At 32.8% G+C, this 6621-nt stretch overlaps 1 long non-coding RNA gene across 1 annotated transcript; it reads right to left on the bottom strand.

The window, feature by feature from the left end:
- Positions 1-1076: 1076 nt before the first annotated feature.
- On the bottom strand, positions 1077-5880 carry LOC132294510 (uncharacterized). The gene is made up of 4 exons (XR_009478102.1): positions 5713-5880; positions 2958-3023; positions 2640-2699; positions 1077-1502 (listed from the first exon to the last, which is right to left on the bottom strand). It is a non-coding gene; the product is annotated as an uncharacterized LOC132294510 (long non-coding RNA).
- Positions 5881-6621: the final 741 nt, after the last annotated feature.

The following is a 6621-nucleotide window of genomic DNA, read 5'->3' on the forward strand; positions in this document are numbered from 1 at the left end:
TTTGTGCTTTCATGTACGCTGGTTTTGTAATTATACTTACTTAACAAAACATAAAAAATATAATTTGAATTTGGGTTGCTAGCTCTATGATTTTGGGCCTTAATCTCCTACCGGGCCAATGAATATTGTACATTCTTCTGTCATCAATAAATAAATAAAAAATGATAAAGTACAATGATTGACACTCTCTAGGTTTGCTATAAGATCACCCAGATACAAGTTAGTCTTTTTTTTTAAGACAATGACACACTCTATCAAAAATTCCAGCCAAACAGCCCCTAATGGTAATAGGCAAAATTGTTCTTCAACATTTAATTGATAAAAAATCTGAAGACTTAAATGACATAATTTTCCTTGATGCATTACTAAGCAATGCCTCCCTCTCTCAGCTCTCATCTCACCACCTACATTTGCGCCACCGGCGCCACCATCACCATAACCGGTGACAACCACCTACATCTGCGCCACCGACACCACCATCACCACAACCGGTGACAACCACTGCCTTACTCATACCACAATCGGTGACAGCCACCGCCATCACCATTCTCATCCCATAACCAGTGACAGCCACCGCCACCACCATACTCAATCCCACAACAACTAACACACACTTGCCATCACAACCACAGCAAGAAGCAAGAAACACCACCGCTGACCCCAAATCGAAACCCCCCATCGGCATATTAAACCCAACACACATACGCACACTTGCAGATTCCTAATCGATCCCCACCACCATCATCATATTAAATAAGGGGCTGCTTCGCCTAAGAAAATAAATTATTTAACATTCATTCAGTTGGCATGATATGTTGTTTTTTATGTTCTTTAATTTCAAAAAAAAAATTTATAATGTGAATAAAAAAAAAAGCTGACAATAAAAGAAAAACATTATTGTATATTTGAGAAAATTTTCTCAAGAATTCATAACTTTCTTCTATTTTTTTGTTGGAAAATTTTATAAAAAGTTAAATAACTGTGAAAAGAAAATTCTCCTACTAACCTACGTTTAAAAAAATTTCATTTCATTTATTTTCTTGCAATTTTCATTTAGAGATATTCTCAAAGAACAGTGAAAATCTAACATACATTCTTATTCTTCTAGAATTTTTAGTTAAACAAAATCTAAATGATCTAGAATATTAAGATTTTTATAAATGGCCAAAAATTTTCGAGTGACTATAAATAGATGTATAATGAGGTTGAAGTCTCCACCAAAAATACCCCGTATAAGTAGTAAATGGGATAGACTTATGGGGAATCTTCGCCTCCATCACGCGAATGCCGCCGCCGGCGGCCAAACCTCCTCTTCCTCCGGCGAAGCCTACTCTTCCTCCAATGCCGACTCCACTTCCACCATGGCAAGTGCCGACTCCTCTTCTTCCTCCACCGCTACGGCGATTACAGCGGCAGTGAGGTATGGGGCCACTGGATCGTATCAATCAGGAGGACGGACATTACGCCGGGACGTGAGCTACCGGGAGAGTAATATCTACAAGCTATGAAAATTTTACATTAATCAAAACGTTGAACAAACCAAATGATCATCTACAATTAATCAAGATTAACAAATAATCAACATTAACAAAGATCATATACAATGTCTAGTGCTGAGTGAGTTCGTGGCCCTTTCGAACCGCCGACGGCACCGAAGAACGATGTTCTGGCTTTTTTGGAGTGAAATACCCTGTCGTCCTCAGTTCGCTTCAATTTATATATGTAAGTTACAAACATATATATATATATATATATATATATATATATATATATATGTCTATATGTATATGTTAGATCAGTAAGGTATGTTATAAATATATAATATTAATTATTCTCTGTAACTTTGAGTGCATCAGTACTTTCCATTTCACTGTTGTACATTTCCTAGATTCAATGCATGAAACAAGCCAAAAGCTCACAACCATATCGTTGGTTCACAATTGTTGTACATTTTTATGCCCCCAACCATATATCTTTCTCTCTACAAGTCCATATATATATAAATCTCCCATGCCAATATTAGTCAAGACGCTCAGAGAGCTTATTTTGTCCTAAGTTGGGTAATTCTTATTGATGGACTCTCTCTTCTTTGTTGTTTCAGTTTCAACATTTCAGAAGCTCTGTCAATGCTCAAACTGATAAAGTTAAATTAAAATTGTATAATGTCTTCTTTTTCTTTTTCACAGATAAAATTAGGGTTTAGAGAGATGAAAAAGAGGAGAGCTCATGTAGATGAATCATATTACACACCATTGTTTCAGAATTTCAGGAACTGAAAAATCGTGTGTGAAGTGACCAAAGATTCTTGTAACTAAAAGAATTAGACACTATGCTCAATAGTATGTCTTCAACTCTAAATTTCCTTCAATTCTAAGTGTTTTGACTTAATTTGAGTGCATCAATGTATTATCAACATCATCGGTCGTCATCGCTAGAGTCAACGTTGACATCAACATCCTCATAACGTTGACATTAATATCGTCATCTAGAATCACGTAATCTTCTTGCATAGATATACATTTGATTAAGATAAACTGAAAAGAGACTTCCTATCATAATTGGTCATTTTAAAACCAACATCACTGCACCAATGGTAAGGGGATTTATATAATTCCATTAGCTAAGCAAAAAAAACAAACCTATTTTCTTTTTGCCAACTCCACCCATTCCCATCAACTTTCTTCTTCCAGAAAAGAGACCTATATTATTAGGACAAAAGAGGAAAAGTTTTAAAAGCGTTAATAGGTTTGTAAAACATATATTCTGAAATTGAAAACTAAACTTCCAAGTCTTTAATTCCCTTTAATAAATTGTTCGAGCATCACATCATAACAATATTATATATATGCATGTAGAAAAACAAAAACAAAAAATCAGTATGTAAAACATGAATAAATAAATGTAACCAATAGCTAAAAATGCCAATTAAAATTTTAGAAAAAGTAAAAGTTTGTTACCTGATTACTGAGAATGCATGTTTCTTGAACCTTGTTCTTGCAAAATGTTAAGGCCCGATGCTGAACCTAAAAATAAGAAAACACTCAAGTTGTGAGGAAGAGGTTTCACACTCATAACAATTAAAACACCACCATCTAAGTACTATCTGTATCACGTATCAACCTAACCCAACCCAACTATGCTTTCAGTCAAAATATTGGACACATATCCGTAGAAAGAGGTGTGATTACGGATAGGTATGATTAGCACATATTATACTCAACTCTCATGTTAAATTAATCCAATAACAAAGTACAATACATCAGTTTAGGAATAATCTTCAAGATTAACAAATCAATATCCTAATATTCTACATTCGAATAACAAAAGAAAATCAAAAACCAAAATTTGAAAATAAAAATATGGCAGAAAGATTGAATATATCCTTCGTGCATTACACACATTGTAATTCTATGTGAAACAAAACATCCATGATTTCTCAATAGGGTAAGCTAAATCAATATATATCAACCAAAATGTTAACTAACAATGTTTCTTTAGACAATTGACTGATTAAGGCATAGAAAATCCAATTTGGGTAATTAATTAAAAAAAATTACCAATTTATTTCTTAACAATTCAGCACAGTACCCTATCTCTTCTTTTGACCACTTTACTAATCCTATTTGAGAATCTACTAGTGGTAGTAGAGTGCGAGGTAATTCATGGCAAGCCCCTTCCAACACTATGGAATTCACTCAAAAGCATGCTTTTTGTAAGTATTTTAATTTTCAAGAAGTAACTTTAGAGCTTTACCCTATATTAAGTACTTTTGCTTGTCAAAGTTCTTGTTATGATTTTTTTTTTTTTTTTTTTTTAGTTCTGAAAAGATTTCCATTTTCAAAAAGCTTGGCACGTTGATAAAAATTGTTTCAGATTCAATCTCTACAAATTTCTAATCCAATTCAGATTCTTTTTTTTTTCTTTTTTCATGCCCAGATTCAAATTTTCTTGTAAACATAATTGACAACAACAAAAAAAAAACACAACAAAAAAACAGAAATAGAAGTTATAGAAATAGAAAAATATATATTTGCTTTGCTGAAATAAAATGTAGATTACGGTGATTACCTCAAAATGCAATGCAAATTTTGTTACTTTATATTGTAAAAAAAAATATATATATATATATATATTATATAAAAGACCATAAAAAATTTCACCAAATAGTATTTAGTTTGCAAAACAAGTTACAGACCTTGACTAAGAAAAAAAAATTAAAACAAAACCAATACATACAAGTTAGCAGTTGGAGAGAGAGAGAGGGGGGGGGGCAAGCTTGATCGTTGAGAGACGGGCTGAAGCTTGCGGGCGATGGAAACTGAAAGATATGGATTTTTATTTTTTGAACAATCTGAAATGATATGCCGATATGGGTTTTGATATAGGTAATAGGTTTTGAACTTTTGATTCTTGGAGACATCTAGATAAACGGAAATATATGGGTTTTGAACTTCTGATTCTTGTAGATTTTGTAGTTTGAAGTTGCTGAGAGAGAGAGGGAGGGCAAGTTCAGAGTCGAGAACGAGAAAAGAGATGGAGGCGATTGGGGAGGCTAAAATGATTTGCCCTAAAAATATTTTGTTTTTCCGTGACCCCTCATCCACAGGCCTATAAATTTTGAGGCCCTAGGTGACCGCCTTTGTCGCCTTGGGTCAGGACCGGCCCTGGGCTTATTTGATTTGGTCCTTTATTTTAGTATGGTGGTTGAGTTGACTTGGGCTTGATTGGATAGATTAATTCTATTAATAAATTTTTTATTTTGTTGTGGCCTCAAGCCTACACGAAAGTTAAATCATTTTTTAAAAATAAACAAAACTACTGGAATCTCTTTTCTCATTCTATTCTATATACTCTTAATTATTTATTTATTTTTTTTGGGCTACAATTCTATATACAAGAGAGCTAGTATTTGTAGTAAAGTTGATTTTCTAATTTATTAATATCGGTTGAAAAAAAATTATTAATATCAGCTAGAAGTTAAATTTAGTTATTTATCAATTGAAGTGCACTAAAGCAAGCCAATTTTGTTTTTCTCAGATAATTATAAAAAAAAAATTATATAAAATAAAATATTATAAGGACGAACTAAAAAAACAATGAATCGGAGAACTGTCTAGTTAATTCTTCAGTTCAGTTCTATCCGTCCAAGCAAACAACCACCTGAGGGTTATAAAATTTTCAGGATTGAACTCATATATGAAAATAGAAGATCAAATAGGCAGCTTTAGGTACAAGATTCGCTGGTCTAAATCAGAACAAAGGTATCAGTTGATAAAATGATGGTCTATTTTAATGAATGAGATGGTGAAAACAAAACACTTTCTTTTCTTTCTTTTTTCCAAATTCTTCAATTAGGAATGAAACATCAATCAATTATCGGACCCAAAGAAACACACAGACACACAATCAACAGAACAAAATAAAACAGAAGAGGCATACAAACCAGTGAACACCCCCAAATTAGAAAGGACAGAAGCACCACGATACATATATACATCAAACTTTCTAAAAAACAACAATAATAATGGAAAAAAAAAATTAGATAAAACTTGTTTAAAAGTAGATCTGAAAGAAAAAAATTAAAGAAACCTTGTTTCCAAGTAGATCTGAAAGAGGAAAGACAAAAAAAAAAAAAAATGAACTCTTGTTGTTTCAAAGTAGATCTGAAAGAGAAAAGACAAAAAAAAAATTAGAGAAAAGTAGAAAACTAACTTCGATTGTTCTAGGTTTGTGTTCTTCGCTGGTCGCTTGAAGTGTAGACTGTAGTGATCTTGGTCGCTCGAGGTGTGGTGTGGATTTGAGAGGGAGAGAGAGAGTTGTCTGGTATTGTTGATTCACCGATTCAGACAGAGAGGGGGGGAAAAGAGGAGAGACCGAGAGACAGACTGAAGAGCAGGCGCTGCTGTTATATATTTGTATAATAGGGTTTATTATGTAACTATGAAATGACCAAAATACCCCCTACTAATCTGATCAAAACAGGCAACTGGTTAGACGGGGGTTTCACGGGTGACATATTTAATTTAAACGAATATAAATGAATTAGAGTTAAGCTACAAAATTCAAATACGAGGCGTTCAACTAAACGAGTTATTTGTATCAACTCATTTATGGTAAATTTATTATTTATTTAACTCGTATCGTGTACGTGTCATGTTGGCAGATCGGTAATATGTGATAAGTGGAGAAATTGGATGAAGTTTCTCAATCCTTCCACTTTATTTTCCCTTGTTTTCTAAAATAATAGAAAAGAAAATGACAAATTTACAAAATCACTTTATTTTATATTTTTACCCAATAATACATACTATAAAGTAAAGCCAGTTAAAGCTTTTAATCTTTCTCTTTCCCCCGTTTTTTGTATTCCGTAGCATGTATTATTGGGTAAAAATAGAAAAATTTAAGAAGAAGGAAAAATACAAGAAAAAAAATGTGTAAAACTTTTTAGTGTAAAACTATTCCACCCACCACCATGCTGGCCACAGTTACATTACTACAGCAATCCGCATTAGGGGTCTGTTTGACAATAGTTTTCGTGTTTATATATTCATCTAAAATATAAATAACTGTGTTAAATAGTGAAAGCATATATATAAGAATATGTTTAATAAATAAATAAAA

The sequence above is a fragment of the Cornus florida genome, unplaced genomic scaffold (genome assembly GCF_030987335.1).
Source record: "Cornus florida cultivar Cherokee Brave unplaced genomic scaffold, ASM3098733v1 CherokeeBrave_3.0.0_Hap2_Chr02, whole genome shotgun sequence".
NCBI lineage: Eukaryota > Viridiplantae > Streptophyta > Magnoliopsida > Cornales > Cornaceae > Cornus > Cornus florida.